Source organism: Schistocerca cancellata, chromosome 1 (assembly GCF_023864275.1).
Source record: "Schistocerca cancellata isolate TAMUIC-IGC-003103 chromosome 1, iqSchCanc2.1, whole genome shotgun sequence".
Classification (NCBI taxonomy): domain Eukaryota; kingdom Metazoa; phylum Arthropoda; class Insecta; order Orthoptera; family Acrididae; genus Schistocerca; species Schistocerca cancellata.
In genome coordinates, this window is record NC_064626.1 from 1,180,905,745 (window position 1) to 1,180,931,093 (window position 25,349).

A 25,349-nucleotide genomic window follows, 5' to 3' on the forward strand; every position below is an offset into this window, starting at 1 on the left:
GCACCTTTCGCCATAAATTTTTACTTCACATAGGCGTGACTCGGTTGGATACGAAGCAAGATGTTTGAGATGTGACACTTCTTGTGTAAATGAACTCGAATCCACAACCTTGCTTTTCGCGGGTAGTGCTCTTATCTAGTGAGCTATACATGCAACTTACTAACCTTCTGTCTAAAGTTCACAGAAGCTCTTCTATATACTTCACTGAACTAACACTCATGGAAGAAGCGATATTACATAGAATCGCGTAGCCACATGGGAATTCATTCTGGAAAGTTCCCATCCAGCACGTAACTACCCCTTGAGAGGTAAAATGTAATTTTCTGAGGGGTAAAACCAAAAGAGTACCATTGTGTTTCGGTCACAAAATTAAAAGTACTTTTGAAAGATCATTACTATTACCATTATTTCGTACGACTGTAATACTAGTTACATACGTTACCAAACATTACGTCTTTATTCCAAACACTAACATGTTTTCGATGTTTCAGCCTGTGAAACGAATGTGCGAACATCTTCCTCAAGTAGTTCAACCATTACATACATACTTTGTACTTTGTTCCACGCATCTGTGACAGTAAAATTGAGACACATGCACCACATAAGGTTAAATGTTTCCTGAAAACTCCTTCTCGAGTTGTAGGTAGTTCCCGCAAAAGACCATAAATTGTTTCATTATTCACTTCGTCACAGTAAATGAACTGACAGGACAACAGTAATTATGTAACGGCTATTACATTGCTCTATGGCCTACACTGCATTATTATTATTATTATTATTATTATTATTATTATAAGTAATAGTATTAATTTTAGTAGTAGTCGTCGTAGTAGTAGTAGTAATAGTGGTCAGACACAAAACATTGGTAGCTTGAAGTCTTCCTGTTTACAGGTAAGGAATCGTTTAAAACCAATGGGCCTAAATATAGTTCGCACATTTTCATTCGGTTGATACTGAATGGGGGTGCAGGATGTGCGTAGCGCCGGCCGAAGTGGCCGTGCGGTTCTGGGCGCTGCAGTCTGGAACCGAGCGACCGCTACGGTCGCAGGTTCGAATCCTGCCTCGGGCATGGGTGTGTGTGATGTCCTTAGGTTAGTTAGGTTTAATTAGTTCTAAGTTCTTGGCGACTGATGACCTCAGACGTTAAGTCGCATAGTGCTCAGAGCCAGGATGTGCGTAAAGCAAGTGTCGCTAGGGAGAGGAGTGGCGGGCAGGAAGCATGTTTTGTAACAAGGGTCTACCCTCAGTGTGAACAGTTTGCTTGCTTTTCAGAGAAGGTGGTTTATGTAACAGTCGCATTGCATTGAGAATTGTTTATCATTCTGTAAAACAAACTGTCACAAATAAGTCATAGCAATTGTCTCATGGTTTAATAAAACACCTGCAAAAGCTTAACATCACTTATCCTTCATCATATTAAAAATGTATGTGCCCACACAAAATTCTTATTTCTTGATGTAATAATTTACCAACAACCGTATGTATTGCAGAAATTTATTTTATGAACTTCTTATGCGCTACCAGTTTCGGCATTACATTGATGCCATCTTCAGGCCCCTTTTATTGTTAATAATGCGACAGCTATTTGTCGTATCACACATAATACGACCTAGGCTACACATTTGTAACTTATGTTTTCTGACACAGTTTTGCCACATTTTCTTGTACTTTAATTTATTTTATCATTTATTTATATTAGTTAATTACTTAAAATTCCACTGGACATATGATTGTTTGCAGTACATTTGATTGTTGTGTTGCATGGCCTATTACAACTGTGTGGTACGGATTTATGAATAACAGCGTATACATATGTTCATCTATTATGCTATATTCGAGTAAAACAGTGAAAACTTTTAACAACAGAATGACATAGGCAGAAGCATATTTGCCCTAATGTTACAGATAGTTTTAACGATATACAATATGTCTTTTTGAGACACTTATATAGTTAACATGATATCTGTCAATTGTTAATGTGTGTTCTATATCTTTTATAATAGTACAGTTGTTCTACTCATTGCACACGGACCTGAAGATGGCATCAATGTAATGCCGAAACTGGTAGCGCATAAGAAGTTCATAAAATAAATTACTACAATGCATACGGCTGTTGGTAAATTATTGCACCAAGAAATACTTGCCAGCCGTTTTCCTACAGTACATAATGGATCAACAAAGACAAAATTCTTAAGTTTAGTTGAGAACTGATGCTAAACATGGTGGAGGAGAGGGGGGTGTACAAGCTAATATCTGATTGCCCTCAAAGGTAAAGATCTCGGAAAGCTTGGGAAAAACTTCACTAGACAGTAGCTAAGGTATTTGACAGCAATATCCTTCCTTCCACGAGTGTTAGTCCAGGAAGTTATGCTGGAGACCTTCTGTGAAATTTGGACATTAAGAGGAAGGTACTGGTGAAAGTAAAGCTGCGCGGGTGGATCGTGAGACGTTCGTGGATAGCTCAGTAGGTAAGAGCATTTTTGGAAGATGGTCTGAATCTGCAGACGAGTTCCAAAATAGTGCACCATCCGCTCCAGAGTGAAAGACACGTTCTGCAGTTTAAGGTGTCTCTTCTGACGACGTCAAGTTGACGTTATGCACGGTAAAAAATTTTAAACAACAAGTTATCCGTGTAGAGAAGTTGTATTAGTCATTCTATGATTTGCATGCTATCGTAAGAAGAGCAAGTGACTTAACAAAGTTCTACGACACTGATCGATACGCTGCAGCTTCAAGAGAAACTTTCCTTATAACCTGTGCGTGTTCGATTAAGGAAAGAGTGTTCGTTTAAGGAAAGAAGAATGTTGCGATTAAAGAAGGACAACTTTGAGCTATGAAGATTGATACTCTCTCCCTGTCCACATACGCTTTAACATCTTAGATGCAGCGTAGCCTTTGGTCGTATGTATATTATTGTATAGATTGTTCCAAAACTTGTAGCTGAAACCGAGATCGCGTACGAAAACGTTTAGTATTACATACTGTTACAACTGGTATAATCGATATGTCTCATCAAGGACTGAACGCGAAGACAAATTGACGTGGAGCAATGCATTCATCGCTAATTTCTTTTCCAGCGCAGAGTTGGAAGCAACTGAACAGAGCGCAGTGTACGTAAGAAGGATAAGAGTGAACCCGCAAATTAACAGACCAATATCCTTAAAATCAATGTGCTATAGCATTCTTGGGCATATCTAAGTTCGAATTTAGTAAATTTACCTGAGAGAGAAAATTTCTATCCACAAATCAACACGGATTTACGAAGCCTCGTTCGTGCTAAACTCAGCTTGCCCTTTCCATGCACTGTACCCTGTTAGCCACGGATGAGGGTAACAGGCAAATTCCATACTCCTACATTTACGGAAAGCTTTCGACACAGAGCCACAATGCTGAGTGTTAACAAAGATCGGAGCATGTCAGAATAGAATGCCTCAATGTATTCCTCTGATCCGACCTGGGAGGGAACCCAAACATTCGAGCACTACTTAAGAATCGGTAGTTTTCTGTACGTTGTCTCCTTTGTAGACGAGATAAAATTCTCGCAGTAAGCCGAAGGGACTGTTCGGCTTTTCTGCAACGGACGTCACTCGTTCCATTTCCCATCACTAGGTATCACCCGGCGTGACTGTGTCAAGCAGTACACCGCTAACACTGTATTCTATCTTAATAGGGCTGTTTTTCCTGATCATCTGAATTCATTTACATTTTACCACATTTAGAACAAGCTGCCGTTCATCACACCAAACAGAAATACTAAGTCACCCTGTATCCTACTACAGTTACTTAAAGGCCACACTTTTCCGTCCAGAACACCGTCATGAACAAGCAGTCGCAGATTGCTGTTCACCGTATACGTTGGAGCGTTTGTGTAAAGAAGGAACAAAGTGGTTCTGTCACACGTCTCTAGGACACTCATAATAATATCTTTGTCTCCAATGAATACTCGCCGTGCAGGACAATATATTGGATTCTATTACTTACAAAGTCTTCGAGCCACTCACATATATTAGAACCTATTCTGACACGAAACTTCCTGTCAGATTAAAACTGTGTGCCGGACCAAGACTCGAACTCGGGACCTTCGCCTTTCGCGGGCAAGTGCTCTACCAACTGAGCTACCCAAGCACGACTCACGCCCGCCCTCACAGCTTTAGTTCTGCCAGTACCTCGTCTCCTACCTTCCAAACTTTACAGAAGCTCTGCTGCGAACCTTGCAGAACTAGCACTCCTGAAAGAAAGGATATTGCGGAGACATGGCCGTGAGGACGGGGCGTGAGTCATGCTTGGATAGCTCAGTTGGTAGAGCACTTGCCCGCGAAAGGCAAAGGTCCCGAGTTCGAGTCTCGGGCCGTCACACAGTTTTAATCTGCCAGAAAGTTTCATATCAGCGCACACTCCGCTGCAGAGTGAAAATCTCATTCTGGAAACATTCCCCAGGCTGTGGCTAAGCCATGTCTCCGCAGTATCCTTTCTTTCAGAAGTGCTAGTTCTGCAAGGTTCGCAGGAGAGCTTCTGTAAAGTTTGGATGGTAGGAGACGAGGTACTGGCAGAAGTAAAGCTGTGAGGACGGGGCGTGAGTCGTGCTTGGGTAGCTCAATTGGTCGAGCACTTGTCCGCGAATGGCAAAGGTCCCGAGTTCGAGTCTCGGTCCGACACACAGTTTTAATCTGCCAGGAAGTTTCATATCAGCGCACACTACGCCGCAGAGTGAAAATCTCATTCTGGAAACACTGTTGATGTTGATCCACCCGTCGGATGGGGACGTTAAGCTAGGCGGCTGCCTTGGTGTTGTTCGAGAGGGCTAGGCTATGTGTCGGTACCAGGTTCCATTGCTCCCTTCTCTCACCATCATCATCATCATCATCATCATCATAAGCATAACTCATACAACATAACACTACATTAAACACGCACCTATTACTCTCACCTACTCTCCACAATTATACATACGACACGTCTCATATTTCCGCACGGAAAGTGGCCGACGTGTGCGGTAGAACACGCTTTCCTATAGGTAGCTGAAATCACCCGGTTAGATATCCCAGGCAAGAATGCCATACGACATTTACATTATTTATATCTTTCCTGCCGACGGATCGCTGGGTCCTAATCTTCCATACATAGCACGTAATTGTATTTCATGGGGCAGCGTCCATCGGTTCTTTCAAGTTTCACTTTTTGTATGGCGTAATTAGTGTAACGTCTACATTAACAACGCTTGAAGATCAGCTGTCGCGACCGCGTTTCAACTGATAAAGTGTTGAGAAGAAATGGTCTACACAACCTGCATAAAATCGTCGCTGAAAGAATACTGTAAATCGCGGGCCACGTTCTAAGCATGAAAGATGGAAGAATTCCCAAATCAGCAGTTTTGTGGAAACCAACGGACATGTACAGACGTAGAGGAAGACCTCGTAACAGCTGGAAACGAACTTTGGCAAAGGATGGACATGAAACTGGGAGGAATCTGCAAACATGGGAGCTGATCGAGGTCGTTGGAAGAATCTTGTTCCCGATGCGATACCTACGTCTATCTACGTAAATCTACTCCATTTGCCAGCTTACAAACAACGCATATGAACTTCGTTAATGTCTAAAAAAACAATAATAATGAATCATTTACAGTGTAAAAATATCACGCACGTTTATTTTTATGGACAATAATAACTTTACAAGTTAAAACCATGGATATAAAATTACTAATACCAATTGTATTTCGACACAATTCCATTTTAGTTCATCACGAGAGTCACAATCCATTGAATTCCCTATCAATTGTAAATTAGGTATTGCACAAAAAATTACTCTTTGAATAAAATTACTCGGCAAATGACTTTGGTTTCTTCTCAAACGGTGAAAATCTTTTACTAACAACGCAACTTCAAATTACAACGACTTGTAAGACTAGAAAATAAGAAAGAGAATCAGGAGAACGTAAATAACAATAGATTTCTCCCCCTTCCCCCTTTTATCTCTGACTTCTCAGTATCACTACTTCATTACCTGTTGAATTTACCCTAGACACATCAGAAATGTACGAATTTCTTCCGCATTCAGTGCACTTAATAAGAAATTTACTTGCGCACGTCAATAAACACTGTGCAGTATCTGTTGAGAGGTGATTATAACCTAACTGAGAGACGCAGAGCAAAACAAGCCTTTGACGCTACCGTATCACACCTTCGGGGAGCCACTGACTCTTCTTTTATACAGGTGCTGCTGTGAGGGAGTATTATGCATAAGGCAGCTCCCTCCATACACTGAAGCGCACGGCTCCTGTCCTGCGTCACCAAATAAATAATCCCACGTCGACAGGTCCTTTTGACCGCTAGGGGCGCCCCAGCTAACATCAGAAGCCACCTGCACCTCCTTTCTCTGCACAGGCACCTGGCTGACAACACCCAAAACTTGCCGCTGCCAGAAGAAACATGACTACTAAGACTACGTTTCCCAAGTCCCCTTTCTCACCAAGATCCTTACAGAAATAAACACTCGTACATCCGGACATAAAATTACCATAAAGCACTCGAATCAATGATATGACACGTTACAAACCAAAAAGCACTGAAACACAGGGGAAACTCGTTTCAAGAGCTCCGTGCAAGAAACTGTACATGATCACTAAAATCACAATTAAAGAGGCTGCTTCAGGAAAACAAAGCCACTTTCCATATGACAAATATTAATTACAAACAATTTGAATTTCCAAAATAATACAACAATAACATGTTTTTCCCACTGCCAATATCCATCTTGGTTTCAATTTTGTCAGAGCTCTTAGCTCTTGCTGTGTGCGAACGCTCGTTTTCCGTGGCAGTTCACCTAAAATGAAAAGAAACACAATTTTAGACCTCTGACTGAACAATAACAAGGAAAATATTACACTTCTGTGTTGTACACAAGTTCATTAGAGAAGGATGGAAGCACAATATTTCACTTCCAACCATCAGGAGCATGCGTATTATAAAAATAGCCAGTATAATCCTTTCGCCATTTCGTGACAACGGAATTAAAACTGAAAACAGATCATTACTTAAATATTCGAAACCAACGCCAACATCTGAACAAATTGCTCAAGTGGAAGACAGTCTGCAGGAATGTCACAAAAGTTTAATGATCTGGTTAGCTATGCCAGGAAAAAAACTAAAGATTTACTCCTTACAAGTGTCTGTTGTATATGAATTAAACCTTTCAGACCAATCTGTACGTGTCCAGTTTTGGCTGATGGTTTCTGAATGAAGTAGTATCGAGAGATTCGGGCCTTCATCTTTCTATTTTTGTCTGTCTTCTGATCTCCAGGCTGGATCAGCCTGTCGAGATACGTGACCTTCCAGAACACGAGCCATTACGCTTCATTAAATCCTCATCACTACATCGTACAGCCGATGCATAATGTCAACATTGATGTTTGGTGCGCATTTTCCGAGAGTTTTACTTTAGTCAGTCTGCATATTTACATTTAAAATGGTGTCCAGGTCATGGCTTACTACATGAAATTAAATGAAGTTTTTTTTTTTTTTTTTTTTTTTGTAATTTAACATTTTAAGGCGAACGACATACAGCCTGCCCATAACACATAACGCCCCATTACCATTTCAAAATTTCACAGCTTGGAAAATATTTGAGAAAGGGCACAGTGGTTTGTTGTGAAACGTTTAGCACCCCTCAGTTTTTATTCTATTGCATTAGAATTTCAATATGTGGCCCATTCTTCGTTAGTAGAATATCAAGGCGATATTCGAGTTCTGTCCATGTACGGGTCAGCATGGCAGTATCAATAGTTATGATTGTTTCACTGATTCGTGCACGAAGGGTAGCAATGTCACTGACGCGTTGTGTACACGCGTTCTGTGGAGTGACCCACAAAAAGAAGTCTAACGGCGTGGCACTGCGAGAGCCCTGGGGCTATGCGAAGGGATGATCACGACCCAACCATCTCTCAAGAAATATGTCCTCTAGCACATCCACCACGTTTAGACACCAATGTGACCGGGTGAGGTGGTGCAGTGGTTAGCACATTGGACTCGCATTCGGGAGCACGACGGTTCAAATCCGCATCCGGTCATCATGATCTAAGTTTTCCGTGATTTCCCTGCATAGCTTCAAGCAAATGCTGTCAGGGTTCCTCCGAGCCACAATCCGTAGGTAGCGGTCATCAACTGCAGTAGTAGCCCGTGGGCGGCCTCAGCGAGGCATGTCATCGACAGTCCCTGTTTCTCTGTATCTCCTCCACGTCTGAACAACATTGCTTTGGTTCGCGCCGAGGCGCCTGGACACTTCCCTTGTTGAGAGCCCATCCTTCGAAAGCGCACGGCCGACTTCCTTCCCCAATCTTCCCTAATCGTTCCCCCAAATCAACCAACCAACCAACCCCAATGTGGACGAGCACCATCACGCTGGAAGATGATAGACGGTTGCAACTTTTCGATCTGTGGTAGCCTAGAACTGTTCGATAATATCCAGGTAGACACTCCAAGTTATGGTTGTCTTTACGAAGGGAAATGGGGCTATCACACTGTCGTGTATCAGCACTGTCGTGTGCGCAATATGCTGCATGATGCGCAACGTCACTCCCGACGTCCACGGCGAGGTCCATCTTTGCAACCACGACACCATGCAGTGCGGTACAGATGGGCCCAACAACATGCCGAATGGACCGCTCTGAATTGGCATCACATTTTCTTCACCGATGAGTGTCGCATATGCGTTCAACCAGACAATCGTCAGAGACGTGTTTGGAGGCAACCCGATCAGGCTGAACGCCTTAGACACACCGTCCAGCGAGTGCAGCTAGGTGGAGGATCCCTGCTGTTTTGGGGTGGCATTATGTGGGGCCGACGTACACCGCTGGTGGTCATGGAAGGCGCCGTATGGCTAAACAATAAGTGAATGCCATCCTCCAACCGATAGTGCAACCACATCGGCAGCATATTAGCGAGACATTCGTCTTCATGGACGACAATTCGCACCCCATCGTGGACATCTTATGAATGACTTCCTTCAAGATAACGAAATCGCCCGGCTAGGGCAGCCAACATGTTCTCTAGACATGAACCCTATCGAACATGCCTGGCATATATTGAAAAGGGCTGTTTATGGACGACTTGACCTACCAACCACTCTGAGGGATCTACGCCGAATCGCCATTGAGGAGTGGTACAATCTGAACCAACAGTGCCTTGATGAACTTGTGGATAGTATGCCACGACGGATACAGGCATGCATCAATGCAGGAGGACGTGCTACTGGGTATTAGAGATACTGGACCAACACCTCTGAAGGTCTCGCTCTATGGTGGTACAACATGCAATGTGTGGTTTTCATGAGCAATAAAAAGGGCGGAAATGATGTTTATGTTGATCTCTATTCGAATTTTCTGTACCAATTCGGGAACTCTCGGAATCGAGGTGATGCAAAACTTTATTTTGATGTGTGTATATGGCCTCCCAATGTACACAGCACTCACTCGAGAGTTCCAGCACGCACACGTCTGCTGTAATAAGTGGGATTTTTCACAGAATATAGAAACGACTCTTCCGTAAAAGCATCAGTTAAGGCAATAATACACTGATTCCCAACCTGGGGATAGTTTACCCCGTGAGGGGTACAATGAAATTTTCTGCAGAGTAAAAACAAAAGTGTTCATCTTGTTTCGGCCACGAAACTAAGTTACCAATAATAAAAGCTTTTTAATGCTGCCATTAACATGTGACACAATGTGGTGGAGGTTATAGCCTATGAAACGAATTTACAAACATCTTTCTCACATAGTCCATCCGCTTGCACACACAGTTTATGCTTTGCACCATTCATAATCACAGTAAAATTGAGACACAGAAATACATATTCTTCAATAGCTAATGAAAACGACTTCTCCGATTTGTAGATAATTACCACAATGGACCAAAAATTGCTTGATCATTCACTTCGCAACAAAGAAAGGCACTAATTGACAGCACAACAAAGCTCACTATGTTATGGCTAGTACATTGCTGTACATTATTATTGTTGTTGTTGTTGTTGTTATGGGTGTTGTTTGTGGCAGTGGTCATACACAAGGCACTGGCAGCCTGAAATCTTCCAATTTCTGCCAGTTCAGAAACAAGAAGTCCAGCAATCAAAGCGATTTAATGCTTTGTAACGAGTGTCTATCCTCAATTTGGATAGTTAGCGTTCTTTTCTGAGAAGGAGTTGTAGGTAACAATCACAATGCATTAAGAATTTTCTCATCATTCTATATATAAAAAGTTGTTAGAAATAAGCATCACCATTTGTCTCACTGGTTGATTAGAACGTGGTTTAATAAAACACCTACAACAACTAAATATCATTTACCTTTCGACATTAAAAATGTTTGTTCGAAGAAAATTAATTTTCATTCTAAAGTTTAGTTAGGTGCTAATGTTGATGATATGATGTTGGGTGGTACTAGCTAACATAGGACTGCGCTTGGTGTTAATGGCCTCCCACGGAAACGATCACCAACTCGAATTCATATCTTAAGAAGGAAAAAAGTACGGTACAAAGGTATCAGCCCGAGCAATCGATCCCGCTAGAAAGTCTGGGCCGCAACTCTGACAGTACGCAGTTATGACCTTCGGCAAGTACAGCTTTTAAATTTACGCGCGCACCGTTTGTCACTCAATCCGCCCTGCTGCGGTCGATTAACGCCCGACGTGAATTGCTGCATATTGGAGTGAACAAGAGGTTTGAGAAATACTGTTTTAACGTTGGTGTAACATGCATTGTTCATTGTGTCAAACTGCGTGGTTTGTAAACTGTAACTGGTCCCAGAGGTTTCTTTTCTTTGAACGGAAATGCAGTGTATGAGTGAAACGAATTATAGTTTCATTAAAGAAGTAGCGTAGCGCTATTCAATTATTAACATTGCTGTTATGCGTTATCGTTTTGGATTTTAAGGATGGCACTGTTCAAATGGTCCAAACGGCTCTAAGCACTATGGAACTCCCCTAGACTTAGAACTACTTAAACCTAACTAACCTACGGACATCACACACAGGCATGCCCGAGGCAGGATTCGAACCTGCGACCGTTGCAGCCGCGTGGATGGCACTGTTAAAATGAAGTATATTTGCAGTAGTTGCGCGATTTTTCAAAGTGACCGGCATGGTTAATTTCTAAATCGAAAATCATTAACTTCATTTCATAATAATTCTTCAGTTGCTTACATTTATTGATTTTGACTTTGGGGCATCATTAAAACGTCAATACGAGAATACTGTTAAAGTAATACTGAAATTATATGTGGGTGAGATTGACACATCAAGTACTCGTTTTTTTTCTGCGTAAAGTATCGTGTTCTTGAATAAGATTTCAAAACACCTTGGGCAGGTATGTCTACCTTCCCTCTCTAGTACCCACTCCTTGCAACATACAGCAGATACAAGAGCTCTGTACAGTTCTTCGCCCTCTGGCATTTGGCGGCGAAGCGAGCCGGAGCGAGTGACACACGGCGTGCGCGAAAGTTTGAAAGCTGTACTTTCAGAACATTATAACTGCGTATTAACAGAAAGTCCAAATTTTCGATAGTGGGAGCTAGTATATTACATGTGTGCTGTTTTCTACTTAAAATATGAGATAGAGTTGGTGTTTCGTTGTCAAAAAGGTTGAGAAACACCGCTCTAGCCTGTCGAGTAACTGAGAAAGAGTAGCTATGTATATTAACAATATCATACCGCGCAACTTTTTGTCAGTTGAGTTGCTGAAAACGCTAATCTGACATCCTGATAAGTAATCGCTGTTCAGGGGGAACGCACCACATCTACTACGTTGACATACACTGAGATTAAAAAGTCATGGGATACCACCTAATAGTCATACCTCCTTCTGCCAGGCATAACGCAGCAACTCGACGTGGCATAAACTCAAGAAGTTGCTGGAAGCTCGCCTGCAGGATTATTGAGCCATACTGCCTCTATAGCAGTCCATAATTACGAAAGAGTTGCCGGTGTAGGATTTTTGCACGAACTGACCTCCCGATTATGTCCCATAAATGTTCGAGGCGATTCATGTCTGGCCATCTGGGTGCCCACACCATTCGCTCGAACGTTCCAGTATGTTCTGGCGTGGTGCACAGCCATCCATAAAAATTCCACTGTTGTTTGGGAACATTAAATCCATTTACGGCTGCAAATGGTCGCCAAGTAGCCAAACATAACCATTTCCAGTCAATGATCGATTCTGTTGGACAAGAGGACACAGTCCATTCGATCTAAACACAATCCAGACCATTATGGAGCCAACACCAGCTTGCACAGTGCCTTGTTGACAACTTGGGTCCATGGCTTTCTATGGTCTGCGCCGCACTGGAACTCTACCATCAATTCTTACCAGCTGAAACTGGGATTCACCCGACCAGGCCACAATTGTCCTGTCGTCTAGGGTCCAACCGATATGTTTACAAGCCCAAGGGAGTCGCTGCAGGTGATGTCGTGCTGTTAGCAAAGGCACTCGCGTCGATCGTCTGCTGTCATAGCCCATCAACGCCACATTTCGCCACACTGTCCTAACAGATATGTTCGTCGTATGTCACACACAGATTTCTGCGGTTATTTCACGCAGTGTTGCTTGTCTCAGCACTGTTCAACTCTACGCAAACGCTGCTGCTCTCGGGCGTTAAGTGAAGGCTGTCGGCCACTGCGTTGTCATAGTATTCTCGGCACACTCTTGACGCTGTGGATCTCGAAATTTGAGTTCCCAAACAGTTTCCGAAATGCAATGACTCATGCTTCTAGCTCCAGCTACCGTTCTGCGTTGAAAGTCAGTTAACCACTGTCGTGCTGCCATAATCACGTCGGAAACCTTCTCAAGTGAATCACCTGAGTACAAATTACAGCTCCGCTAATCCACTGCTCTTTTATGCCTTGTGTAGCGACACTACCGCCATCGTATATGTGCATATCGCTATCCCATGACTTCCATCACCTGAGAGTGATTCACTAGGCAACATAATACACTGAAGCGCCAACGAAACTGGTATACGCATGTGTATTGAAATTCAGAGATATGTAAACAGGCAGAACGTGGGGCTGCGGTCGGCAACCGATATATAAGGCAACACGTGTCTGGCGCAGTTGTTACACCGGTTACTGCTGCTACAATGGCAGGTTATCAAGATTTAAGTGAAATTGAACGTGATGTTATCGGCGGCGCACGAGCGATGGGACACAGCATCTTCGAGGTAGCGATGAAGTCGGGATTTTCCTGTACGACCATTTCAGGACTGTGCCGTGAATATCAGGAATCCTATAAAATGTCAAATCTCCGACATCGCTGCGGCCGGAAAAAGGTCCTAAAAGAACGGGACCAACGACGACTGAAGAGAATAGTTCAATGTGACAGGAGTGTAACCTTTCCGCAAATTGCTGCAGATTTCAATGCTGGGCCATCAACAAGGGTCAGCGTATGAACCATTCAACAGTATGGGCCTTCAGAGCTGAAGGCCCTCTCATGTACCCCTGGTGACTGCACGACACAAAGCTTTACGCCTCGCCTTGGCCCGTCGACGCCGACGTTGGGCTGTTGATGACTGGAAACATGTTGCCTGGTCGAACGAATCTCGTTTCAAATTGTATCGAGCAGATGGACGTGTACAGGTATAGAGACAACCTCATGAATCCGTGGACCTTACATGTCACCTGAGGACTGTTCAAGCTGGTGAAGGCTCTGTAATGGTGTAGGGCGTGTGCAGCTGGAGTAATATGGGGCCCCTGATACGTTTAGATACAACTCTGACAGGTGACACGTACGTAAGCATCCTGTCTGATCACTTGCATCCATTCATGTCCATTGAGCACTCCGACGGACTTGGGCAATGCGACACCCCATATGTCCAAAATTGCTACAGAGTGGCTAGACATGGCCGCGCGGTCTGGGGCGAATTATCACGGCCCGCGCGGCTGCCCCGTCGGGGGTTCAAGTCCTCCCTCGGGCATGCGTGTGCCTGTTGTCCTTAGTGTAAGTTAGTTTAAGTTAGATTAAGTAGTGCGTAAGCTTTGGGACCGATGACCTCAGCAGTTTTATCCCATAAGACCTTCCAAATTTTTCCCCAGACATGGACATTATTGACCATATCTGGGATGCCTTGCAATGTTCTGTTCAGAGGTGATCTCCACCCCCCTGTAATCTTTCTGGTTTATGGACAGCCCTACACGATATTAAGCAGGCGTATCAGTTTCTTTGGCTCTTCAGTGTACCAGTTAGCAGTGACTGTTACTTGTTACTAATTGTCTTGTGGCAGCTACGGTGATAAATAACAGAATGAACATTATAACGTTGGTGCAGTGCGGAGGGATACGGTTTGGAGTTCGTAAACTGTTATTTAAAACTGTGACAAATCACAACTAAAAATACCAGTTACCGAAAAGTACGATTAGCCCATCAGCGCCATGCGTTGCCATATGGCAACGTTTGTAACACTTTTTTCAATCGCTGATTCCACGACATCAACGATGCGAGAGTGTTGGGAGCACTGGATTCCATTCAGCAAGACTGTAAATATCACAACAATACAACTGTTTTAACAATAGATTTAAATTCTGCGGCGTAAGCAGTGTTGGAAGTCGTTGTTTGCTGAATGACGAAGAAAAATGGAGTATAAGTTCGAATAAGTATGTTTTACACAGTAACTTACGATATATAATTTGGTTTTTTAGTATGGTTGTGCTTTAAATACTCAAATATACATTCTTTGGAGGTTACTGCTTGCTGTGAAATGAATTACGTTCATTTAGGCCGTTTGAACGTCGGTTTTGCCATATGGCAACGCTAGGCGCTTGTACTCAGTAAAAGGACGACTTTTCTCTTTTTTTGTTTTAGAAGAGGTTTCTCGCTTGCTGAGGCGCTGGAGATTCTTTATAATGACGATATTGAAGGTGATGTGTTTGTTGAGCCCCCAGATCCGAATAGAGAAGAATGATGGATTATTGTATGTGCGGTGGCTGGACAACTCGGTTGTCACAATGATCTCTTCTTCATGTGGTGCACAAGAAGTTGGCCAAGCCAAGAGATTCTGGCAACTAAAAAAGCGAAATATAATGATTCCCAGACCAAAACTGGTAGCCAAATATAATACATATATGGGAGGTACTGATCAGAAGGATCAGAATCTAGCGTGCCATCGCATGGATATTAGATGTCGCCATACAAAACAGTTGGATTTTGTATAATATAGCAAGAAACCAAACTATTTCTCAGCTTGATTTCAAGAGAGAAGTAGCAAAAGTGTACTTGCAAAGACACCAAGCTGTACCAAAAGGAGCTGGGAGACCATCTGCATCAAGAGCATGTTCCGACAGCCGCATATCAGATTCAATTAGGTTTGATAAGACTGACCACCTCGTCTAGCACATATAAGGAAAGAAGAAGAAAAGGTGTGCACACAAGGACTGTAAATCTATTGTGAGAACAATGCATTCAAAGTGTAATGTGGGATTGTGTATTGACTGTTTTATTCCATTTCATGTAAAATAATGCTGAGTTCAAGGCTTGATCTTTGATTATTAATTGTATTGTGTTATAAAATATCAATTGTATGAAGAAGACTGAATAATAAATTTGAACAAAACTTGTATATGTAATAAGAAATTTCAATAACCTACTTATTTTAGTTGAAGTTGTAATCCATATAAATTTAGGTAGTGAAAGCGCCTAGCGTTGCCATATGGCAACATCAAATATCTCGCTAATTGCGGTAATGACTTTCGTCGAAACAACTCTGTTGTGTAATTTATGCCTTTTACAGACATAATAACGCAAATATTTTTTTAAAAAATCAGGAAAAAATTAATTCCGGGGCTAACGGGTTAATGGCAATCGCCGTTATCGGAGTGTCACACTTCAGGCCACTCCCAGTCGCACTGGGCGCCGCCGTCTCCCGAGGCAGCACCCACATCCCGCGGCGCTCGGCCCACACCCACAGGCTGGCCCGAGATGCCGGCCTGCGATGGCGGCGCGGCCTTTGTGTGGCGGCGCCTTTGTCCCGCGCACGCAGCCGCCGTTTCTGATCCGTCTGCCCGCTATTGAGACCCTTACTGCAGCTCGCCGCCGCGCTACGTGAGCCTCCCAGGTGTTACAAGTGCGGCTGCTGACGCTTACAAAGGAAAATTACTCAAAGGATTCTCCCTCGAGGCACCGGTCACCAAGCTGCGCCGCGGGGTGCCACTTAATTGCTTGTATACTAGAGACAGGCGATCCGCTCCACTGAACTGATTCGAAGAGCTAGATCCGTCTATGGAGGGAGCGATCGATGACTCGCAAAAAAAAAAAAGGAGCGGTAGTTCTTCCGATCCGAAATGCCTCTGCAGTGACGTGAGTGAGCAGAATGAAGAATCTAGGCTACGCTGCTGTAACAGCGTCCCACGCAATATGCTGAATTAGTTACTATGGCATACACGAGTGTACACTGCTCAAAAAATTAGGTGAACTTGTATATCAACGTTTAGTACGTTAAATCTATTTTGATACAGGATGTAGGCCTACCTGTGGTCTTATTACATAGCCTAAGATCCTCAGTTTCCATGTATGCAACAGCTAAAGTGATTCTCCATCTATCAGCTATGTTATGCATTATAGTATCAGTTGAATCTCGAAAGGAAGTCACTACCAGTGCCCCAGTGTCATGCAGCGAGGTACACGGACAGCAGTTGTCATTTATGGACGTTGTATTCAACCAAGGATATGCAATACAACATCTTAATGCAGTGCAATTTCGAAGGGCAGTCTGTTTAATCCTAGAAGGATGGACTTTTCGTCATGTTGCTGCAGATGCTAATGTCTCTCCGTGTGTGATCCATAGATTGTGGACACGCTACAGGGAGACAGGCCAGTTTACAGGGCAAGATGGACAAGGTCGTCGGTGTATTACAGCCCCACGTGAAGACCCATATCTGGTCGACGACTGCAGCTCGATTGCAGAACGATCACTGGAGCTGCTTTGTCCGATCGGACTGTAAGGAGCACGTTACGAGAAAGGCCCTTAAAATCCCGACGTCCTGTTCGAGTACCCACTCGAGACGTCATCTCGCAGCTGGCCTTTAGTGCTGCCATTCCCATATCAACTGGCGACTTCGTCACTGGCGAAACGGTGATGGCCGTGTTCGTGTTTGGAGACACTGTGGTGACCGGTACCTGCCAAATGTTGTCTACGATATCGACAGAGTTGGCCAAGGTTCTGTGGTTGTGTAGGGAGACACCGGCGTTCACAGCCGCATGGATCTGGTCATTGTTCACGATCGCCTTACCGCCAGGCAGTACATGGGACAGACCCTGTTGGGCCATGTTGTAGCTGCTGCGTGCGATGGTGGCCCTGAATTCCCTCTAATGCATGATAATATCAGAGCACACGGGGCGGGCATCACCAGCGATGATTTGCGAAGCCTGGACATCGTATGGCGAGCGGGAGTCCCGATCTAAACCCAACCCAGCACGTGTGGGTCATGCTTGACAGACGTATTCACAGTCAGGCTGTTCCACCACAGATTCTCCCAGAACTCTCAAGGCCTCTCACTGAAGAATGGGAATGTGTATCACAAGGCGACCTCCGCTGACTTAATACGGAGCGTGCCACATAGGTGTAAGGCAGTGATAAACGGTGATATATGGCATACACGCTATCGAAGCTCTCAAGGTCCATTGAAAAGCATCCAGGATGGTGAGATAAACGACTGTTCCCATTTTGTTCTCGACACCTGGTGGACATTTCAGTTCTTGTTATGTACATGAACGAGAACATAATAATGTTTTGTTGTGTACGCAATTTGTGAAAGAGAAAAGTATAATATCTGTTATTATAGGTTATTTGCCTTGAGCTGACTGCAATCTAATTAAAAAGAATTACACCAGACGCGTTTCGCTTTTATTTACAAAGCATCTTCTGTGGTATTCTGTTAATTGGATACACACTTTTATACATTTTTTATTGTTTTACGTTAAACACAGCGCTTTCTTTATAAAGTTGGTCTGCAAGCTACTTAAGGTGTTTCTTTTCATAATCTGCTCTTTTCCTTCTTGCTAGCAGTGGTTGGTGTCGACTGGCTTCATTTCATATCTGCACTTGGCAGGTTTTTGGCATTTTGCGCTATTTCCTGCGCTGCACTATTTACTATTGACTTTTTTTTTAACTGTTTTACGTTCACCACTGCGACAGTGTTTATGCCTATACGAATAACCATGAACACTGCGGCAGTGATGAATGAAAAACAGTTAAGAAAGTCAATAGTAAATAGTGCAGCGCAGGAAATAACGCAAAATGCCAAAAACCTGCCAAGTGCAGATATGAAATAAACACCAACCACTGCTAGCAAGAAGGGAAAGAGCAGATTATGAACAGAAGCACCTTCAGTAGCTTGCAGACCAACTTTATAAAGAAAGCGCTGTTTTTAATGTAAAACAATAAAAAACGTATTAGCGTGTGTATCCAATTTACAGAATACCACAGAAAATGCTTCGTAAATAAAAGCGAAACGCCTCTGGTGTAATTCTTTTTAATTAGAAAGCAGTCAGCTCAAGACAGATAACCTATAATAAAAGATGTTAACAGCTGCTGCGGAAGATGGCCACACAAACAAACGTACTCTGTAAAAGAATAATAATTTGGCAGCTACATACCAAGTCCTCAATTATTGCTCACTTGCGTATGGAAGACACCCGAAGTCATGTTCCCCTAATTCTTTTTGAGCAGCGTAATAAGAAACTTCTCTCAGGCGCCACAAAAATACGCTATAGACGGTGTGCCTGTACGTGTTTATATACCTTAGTGCTGTGAGCAGCTTTTGTCAGCCAAGAAAAGAACAGAATGGGAAGTCAGGTCAGTTCTTTATGACGCTGCATTAACGCACAAAGCAGTTTCTCTCCTCTTACTTACCCTGTTGATTTGAAACGCAACTTGTAATGAGTTGCCGTGCTGGCCCATAAGATGATGCTATACTGAGTGCAAGCTCTCGGCAGCTCATTCGGCAACGCAGAGGCTGCCATCAACCGACTCGCGACAGATAGAAAGCCACGGGACGACTTCAAAAAGTACTCAAGTTACACATTAATACAACAGGCCAAGTAACTTCTATTGAATGCTGTACTTTCAAAGTGACACACACAGATGACAACATCCTCCAGGCTGTGGCTAACCCATGTCTCCGCAATATCCTTTCTTTCAGGAGTGCTAGTTCTGCAAGGTTCGCAGGAGAGCTTCTGTAAAGTTTGGAAGGTAGGAGACGAGGTACTGGCAGAAGTAAAGCTGTGAGTACCGGGGGTGAGTCGTGCTTCGCTAGCTCAGTTGGTTAGAGCACTTGCCCGCGAAAGGCAAAGGTCCCGAGTTCGAGTCTCGGTCGGGCACACAGTTTTAATCTGCCAGGAAGTTTCACATCAGCGCACACTCCGATGCAGAGTGAAAATCTCATTCTGGAAACATCCCCCAGGCTGTGGCTAAGCCATGTCTCCGCAGTATCCTTTCTTTCAGGAGTGTTAGTTCTGCACGGTTCGCAGGAGAGCTTCTGTAAAGTTTGGATGCTAGGAGACGAGGTACTGGCAGAAGTAACGCTGTGAGTACCGGGCGTGAGTCGTGCTTCGGTAGCTCAGTTGGTTAGAGCACTTTCCCGCGAAAGGCAAAGGTCCCGAGCTCGAGTCTCGGTCGGGCACACAGTTTTAATCTGCCAGGAAGTTTCATATCAGCGCACACTCCGCTGCAGAGTGAAAATCTCATTCTGGAAACATCCCCCAGGCTGTGGCTAAGCCATGCCTCCGCAATATCCTTTCTTTCAGGAGTGCTAGTTCTGCAAAGTTCGCAGGAGAGCTTCTGTAAAGTTTGGAAGGTACGAGACGAGGTACTGGCAGAAATAAAGCTGTGAGTACCGGGCGTGAGTCGTGCTTCGGTAGCTCACTTGGTTAGAGCACTTGCCCGCGAAAGGCAAAGGTCCCGAGTTCGAGTCTCGGTCGGGCACACAGTTTTAATCTGCCAGGAAGTTTCAGATGACAATGTTTTTCAACACAGTCACCAAGTCTCTGTAACTAACGGTCGAAACGTTTTATCAATCGTTCATTTCCTTAGCGATAGAATTCCCCTCCGTGGTCATCGAGAACCGATGTGTGAACCTCTTCACCACTGGAAAATGGCTTTCCCGCAAATGTTCTTTCAGCTTGCCGAAAAGATCGAAATCTCAAGGCAAATGGTCTGCACTGTATGGCGGATCAGCATCGCTCACAACTATTGGCACCACTTCAGCACGGCTATGCGCGACATACCATCTGATCCACATACCCGCAGAATCTGACAGTGAATCTGTGTGCAATTTAGATGTTTTGCCCACAACAATCATAGTGTACCGCGTACTTCAACTCTGGAGTATGTTTCCAGCTGACACGCCATTTCAGTGGTACACAGCGATGCACCTGTTACCTGTACGGCAGCAGAACTGTGTCTGCTTGAAACCAGGAACATTTACTCTACTCTGACAATGCGCCATTCTTATTGCACAATGATCTCAGCGCAATACGGCATGTGTAACTTCGTTTATAAACTCCGTACATAATTCTCCACTCACCGCTCTCGGCTCCACGTCAAGAAATGAAAAGCTAGTACTTTCTTTACTAGGGGTAACGAAACAAGAAAGCCTCTTCTACGCAAGTGAATGCCGAATACTGAACTATAAATCTGAGAAACTAGAGATATCAGAGTGTAAAATCATGAGGCAAATGACAGAAACAGCAAAGAAAAGAAGACATATTTTTTGGGCATTTGTACAGGGCGAGTGACACTAGGCTGGCAAAATAGATTTTCAAGCATCTCTGAGAACATAAATGAAAAACAAGCAGGATCCAAGAAGTTACAAGGAGACTTAGAAACACACTAAATAAAAGCAGAAGCATTAGAAAGACATATTTTCAGAAGGAAATTGTTCCATCCAGCATTCCTAAACAGAAGCAGTAGAAGAACAGGCGTGAAGTGAACTGAAGAAAGACGATAGGGGACAAAGTGAAGAGATTAAAGAGGAGCAAATGACAAGGGAGAAAAACTATCACACACTCCCTAGTTCACAAAAACGGAAGGGCAAAAATGGACCCACTGATTTAGCGAATATATGCTGAAACGTTGTATGGGCAACGAAATTAATAATATGACCTCAGTCGCATAACCTGCCTGCCATGACGTCTACGTTTGGCTGTAAGTTACACGTTGTGTAGACTCTTATGAGACTAGAGATGTATCATTTGAATTTCGGAAAAATACCATCTACACAATTCTGAAGGTAGCAAGGGCAGATCAGTGAGACAACTACCGCACAAATAGCTTAACAGCTCATGCACCCAAGCGTCTGACAAGAGTAATATACAGAAGACTGGGAAAGAAACTTGAGGATCTCTTAGATGAATATCGGTTTAGCTCAAGGAATGGTAAAGTCACGATACAGACGCAGTCTGACGTTACGCTTCATAATGGAAGTAAGACTGAAGAAAAATCATAGAGTTTGTCGACCTAGAAAAAGCGTTCGATAGTGTAAAATGATGCAGCTAGATGGTACAATTTCTGAGAAAAATAGGAGTAAACTACAGGGAAAGAAGGGTAATATACAAAATATACAAGGACCAAGAAGGAACAACAACACTGGAAGAACAAGAACGAAATGCTCGGATTAAAAAGATGTGTAACACAGCGATGGAGTCTTTCGCCCCTACAGTTCACTCTGTACTTTGAAGAAGCACTGACGAAAATAAGATGAAGTCCCTAGAGTGGGCTGAAAATTCATGGTGAAAGGGCATCAACTATAAGATTGGCTGATAACACTGAGATCCTTATTGAAAGTTAACAATTACAGGATCTGTTGAATAGAACAAACAGTTTAACGAGTAAAAAATACGGACTGAGAGTATACGGAAGAAAGAAGAAAGTAATGAGGAGTAGCAGAAAACAGATTAGCGTTAAATTTATGATAAAAATTGATGATCACGCAGTATATGACGTCCAGGAATTCTGCTATCTTGGAAGCGAAATAACCTCTGCATCTACTTCTGTACCCTGCAAGTCACCTAACGGTTTGTGGAGAAGGGTACTTCTTTATCTTCATGGTATCTTCGCGAGATATATATTTGATGACTCTTCCAGGAATGTACGGTCTGGGAACTTTACAGTAAACCACAGCGTGATGCAAATTGCGTCTCTTGCAGCGTCTGACAGTGGATTTGAGAGAACAGCTCCGCGACGTATTCGCGCTTGAAGTTTCTGCAGTTACTAAATGAACTGGTAACGAAACGCTCTGCTCTTCGTGGGATCCTCTCTAGTTCCTCTGACAATCCTATCCGGTACCGAACCCAGACTGACGAGCATTATTCAAGTTTTTGAGCTACTTCCTTCGTTGATGGATTACGTTTTCCGAGGATTCTTCCTCGGATTCCTGAAATAGATTCCTGAAAACAGTTATCACCTGAAATAGCCCATTTCTCTAAGCAACCAAATGGTATGGTACAGAAAGCCACTGTCTCTTCCTCAAATTTCGAAGTCAAAATAATTATTTCTTGGTTAGGGTCCTCATTCTTTAGTTTGTTCCAATTAGTTGAGAAAGAATCGTCTTATCAGATCGCCGATTCTACCGCGTGGCGCTGCTTAAATAGTTCCAGCCCCATACTACTGGAGAAGTCTGGTATTTTCTCGAATAATGGCGCTGCATCTATAAGGTGCTTGCATCGTCGATACAGGATACGCAACATGCAATACCATCTGTGAGATGACCTTTTCATTAGAAATTTGTTGACATAAATACAACTAACTGAGGATGCACTTACAATCGCACCAAAAAGTATTGGCACAGTTACATTTTAGTGGTTGTAGGTTAAACGAAACATATATTTCAGAACAGAACCCATACATGTGACACCTTACATTACATAGTTTACAAATATGTCAAAATCACCTGTCCTTAAAGTAACATACAGTGTCATGAAAAAAAACATCGCTCTTCTGCACCCAAAAAAGTATTGGCACACGCATATGAATCGGACAGTGTGTTCGTTTTCTTCATTGATGTTCACCATCTAATAGCTAGTGTGCATCCCTTTAGCATCTATAACAGCACGTAAACGCCTAGGAATGCTTTGTATTAAATTCCGGGTGATATCAGGGGTAATTTTCGACCATTCCTCCAGGAGCACTTTCTCCAAGTCGTTTTTACCGGACGGACGCCTTTTTCTGACTTGTGTGTCAAGATGAGCCCACAGGTTCTCAATGGGGTTCAAATCAGGGCTCTGAGGTGGTGTTAGAACCCTTCTGGGGGCATTGTACAGTAACCACTCCCGGGTTTTCATGGCGGTATGTTTTGGGTCGTTGTCTTGCTGGAACTGAAACACCCCAGTAAGGCCCAATTTCTGTGCACTAGCGTGTAAATTACCTCGCAACACGTCAATGTATCTCATATGATCCATTGTGCCGTGAATTACAGCTAGATTTCCAACGCCGGAAGCCGCCATACAGCCCCAGACCATGATACCGCCCCCACCGTGTTTGACTGTGGGATGCATGTGTTTGATGTCGAGGTGCGTATTCGGCTTGCGCCAAATTTTCTTTCTTGCATCAAATCCGAACACATTGAACTTCGATTCGTCGCTAAATATCACAGTGTTCCAAAACTCCATCGGCTTGCTGATGTAGTCCTTGGCAAACTGCAGGCGTTTCTGCCGGTTAATTTCCGAAATGTATGGCTTCTTCCTGGGAGAACGTCCATGCATGTCAGCCTCATTCAACACATTTCGTATAGTCTGAACACTAACCGTCTTGTCGGACGTTGTCTGAACAATCTCAGCAATAGTTGCTGCACTTGTAGCAGGTTCCTTCCGAGCAAGTGCGATGATATGGCGACGCTCTCGGGTTGTAAGCACTTTTGGACGTCCAGGACGACACTTATTCACTGTTGTTCCAGTCTCTTTATATTTCTGAATGATGGCTCTTACCGTGGTGTAGCTCACAGACACCTCTGCTCCGATTTGTCGATAGCTTCTCCCTTGTGAATGGAGCAATACCACTCTCTCACGCAACGCCACTGAATGTTCCTTCTTCTTCGGCCCCATGCTGACCACTATCGCGCACTACAGCAACATACTGGCGACCGGGCCGTCAACAACACGCAGTGTCTAATGTGTCAGCAGATGGCGTTCCGGTACCTGAAAACCCAGCAATATACCGAGATGCCATGCTCTGTGCCAATACTTTTTGTGTGCAGAGGAGATACGTGTTTGCCCATAACACTGCATTTCTTTGTTAATGGTAGGCACTATGGGCAGAATTGTAATGTCTGGTATGTGAGGTAGCACGTACATGTACTGTGTACCGGAAAGTGCGGCGTTTGTAACCAGCAACGATAAATACGCACGTGTGCCAATACTTTTTGGTGCGATTGTACGTGTTGCGCTAACAGAGGGCGTTACTTCAGTACTTGAGCCAAGCTCGTAACAGTATTTTGCAAAATCGAGTGTTGTCGGAGAAGAAAGTCCATAACGGTAACGGTCCCGATGTGTGACGGGTGCAGCCCTAAACTAGTGGAATGCGAAAATCGCCTAAAACCACATACAGGCTGGCCGACACACCGACTCTCCGTGTTAATCCACAGGGCGGAATTCGATACGAGTACGGCGCATTTCTCCCACCCCGAAGCGGCGCTTAAACACGCACAGCTATCCGGGCGCGTAGTGAACAGGTAACGATAATCGAGTTTATTAATGACTAAAGCAGAATTCATATTGGCATTCTTGCCAAAGGTCATGTGATAATCTCTGTACACACCTGAGAACTGAAAGAATAGGAAAAGTATAATCCAAACATTTGTAGAACATACACATTTACATGCTCGAGAAAATATGTACTTGCAATCACATCAAACACTATGTAGAACGCGGTAAATAGTGGCTTTTTACTTTAGCCTATGTATTTTATTTTCTTCTTGAATGGCAAGTAACATCGAAAATTATGCTCCTCGTCAAATAATTCTGACTTTTTCACTACGAAATAATTTTCATTGAATAAAACAGTTTAATATATGAACATTCTTACTTATGCATAATGTGAGCTTTTTCTCTGTAAAACATAAATACGTTTTTGAGGGTTGAATAACACTTGGGCAGTTTTGTGTTACTGATTTTTATTTGTATGAACTAGTTTTCGGCTTATTAGGCTATATTCAGATAAATACTAGTTTTCGGCTTATTAGGCTATATTCAGATAAATACTGGCTATTGATTACAAGGAGCTTGTGTTCTTACGAACCAAACATTCTGGACTAAGATACAACGCACTTACAAACGATCTTTAGTTGTGGTATTGTCTCTGGAATTGTCAAACTGGTCTTTTGACT

General features: G+C 43.4%; 1 protein-coding gene across 1 annotated transcript in view; it reads right to left on the reverse strand.

Moving 5' to 3' along the window:
• Window positions 1-6,781: 6,781 nt before the first annotated feature.
• The window catches only part of LOC126094280 (DNA excision repair protein ERCC-1), a 98,928-nt gene continuing 80,360 nt past the window's right edge, over window positions 6,782-25,349 (reverse strand). The window contains exon 6 of the mRNA XM_049908784.1: window positions 6,782-6,822. The gene's annotated coding sequence lies outside the window, so the exon portion shown is untranslated. The remainder of the gene's footprint in view (window positions 6,823-25,349) is intronic.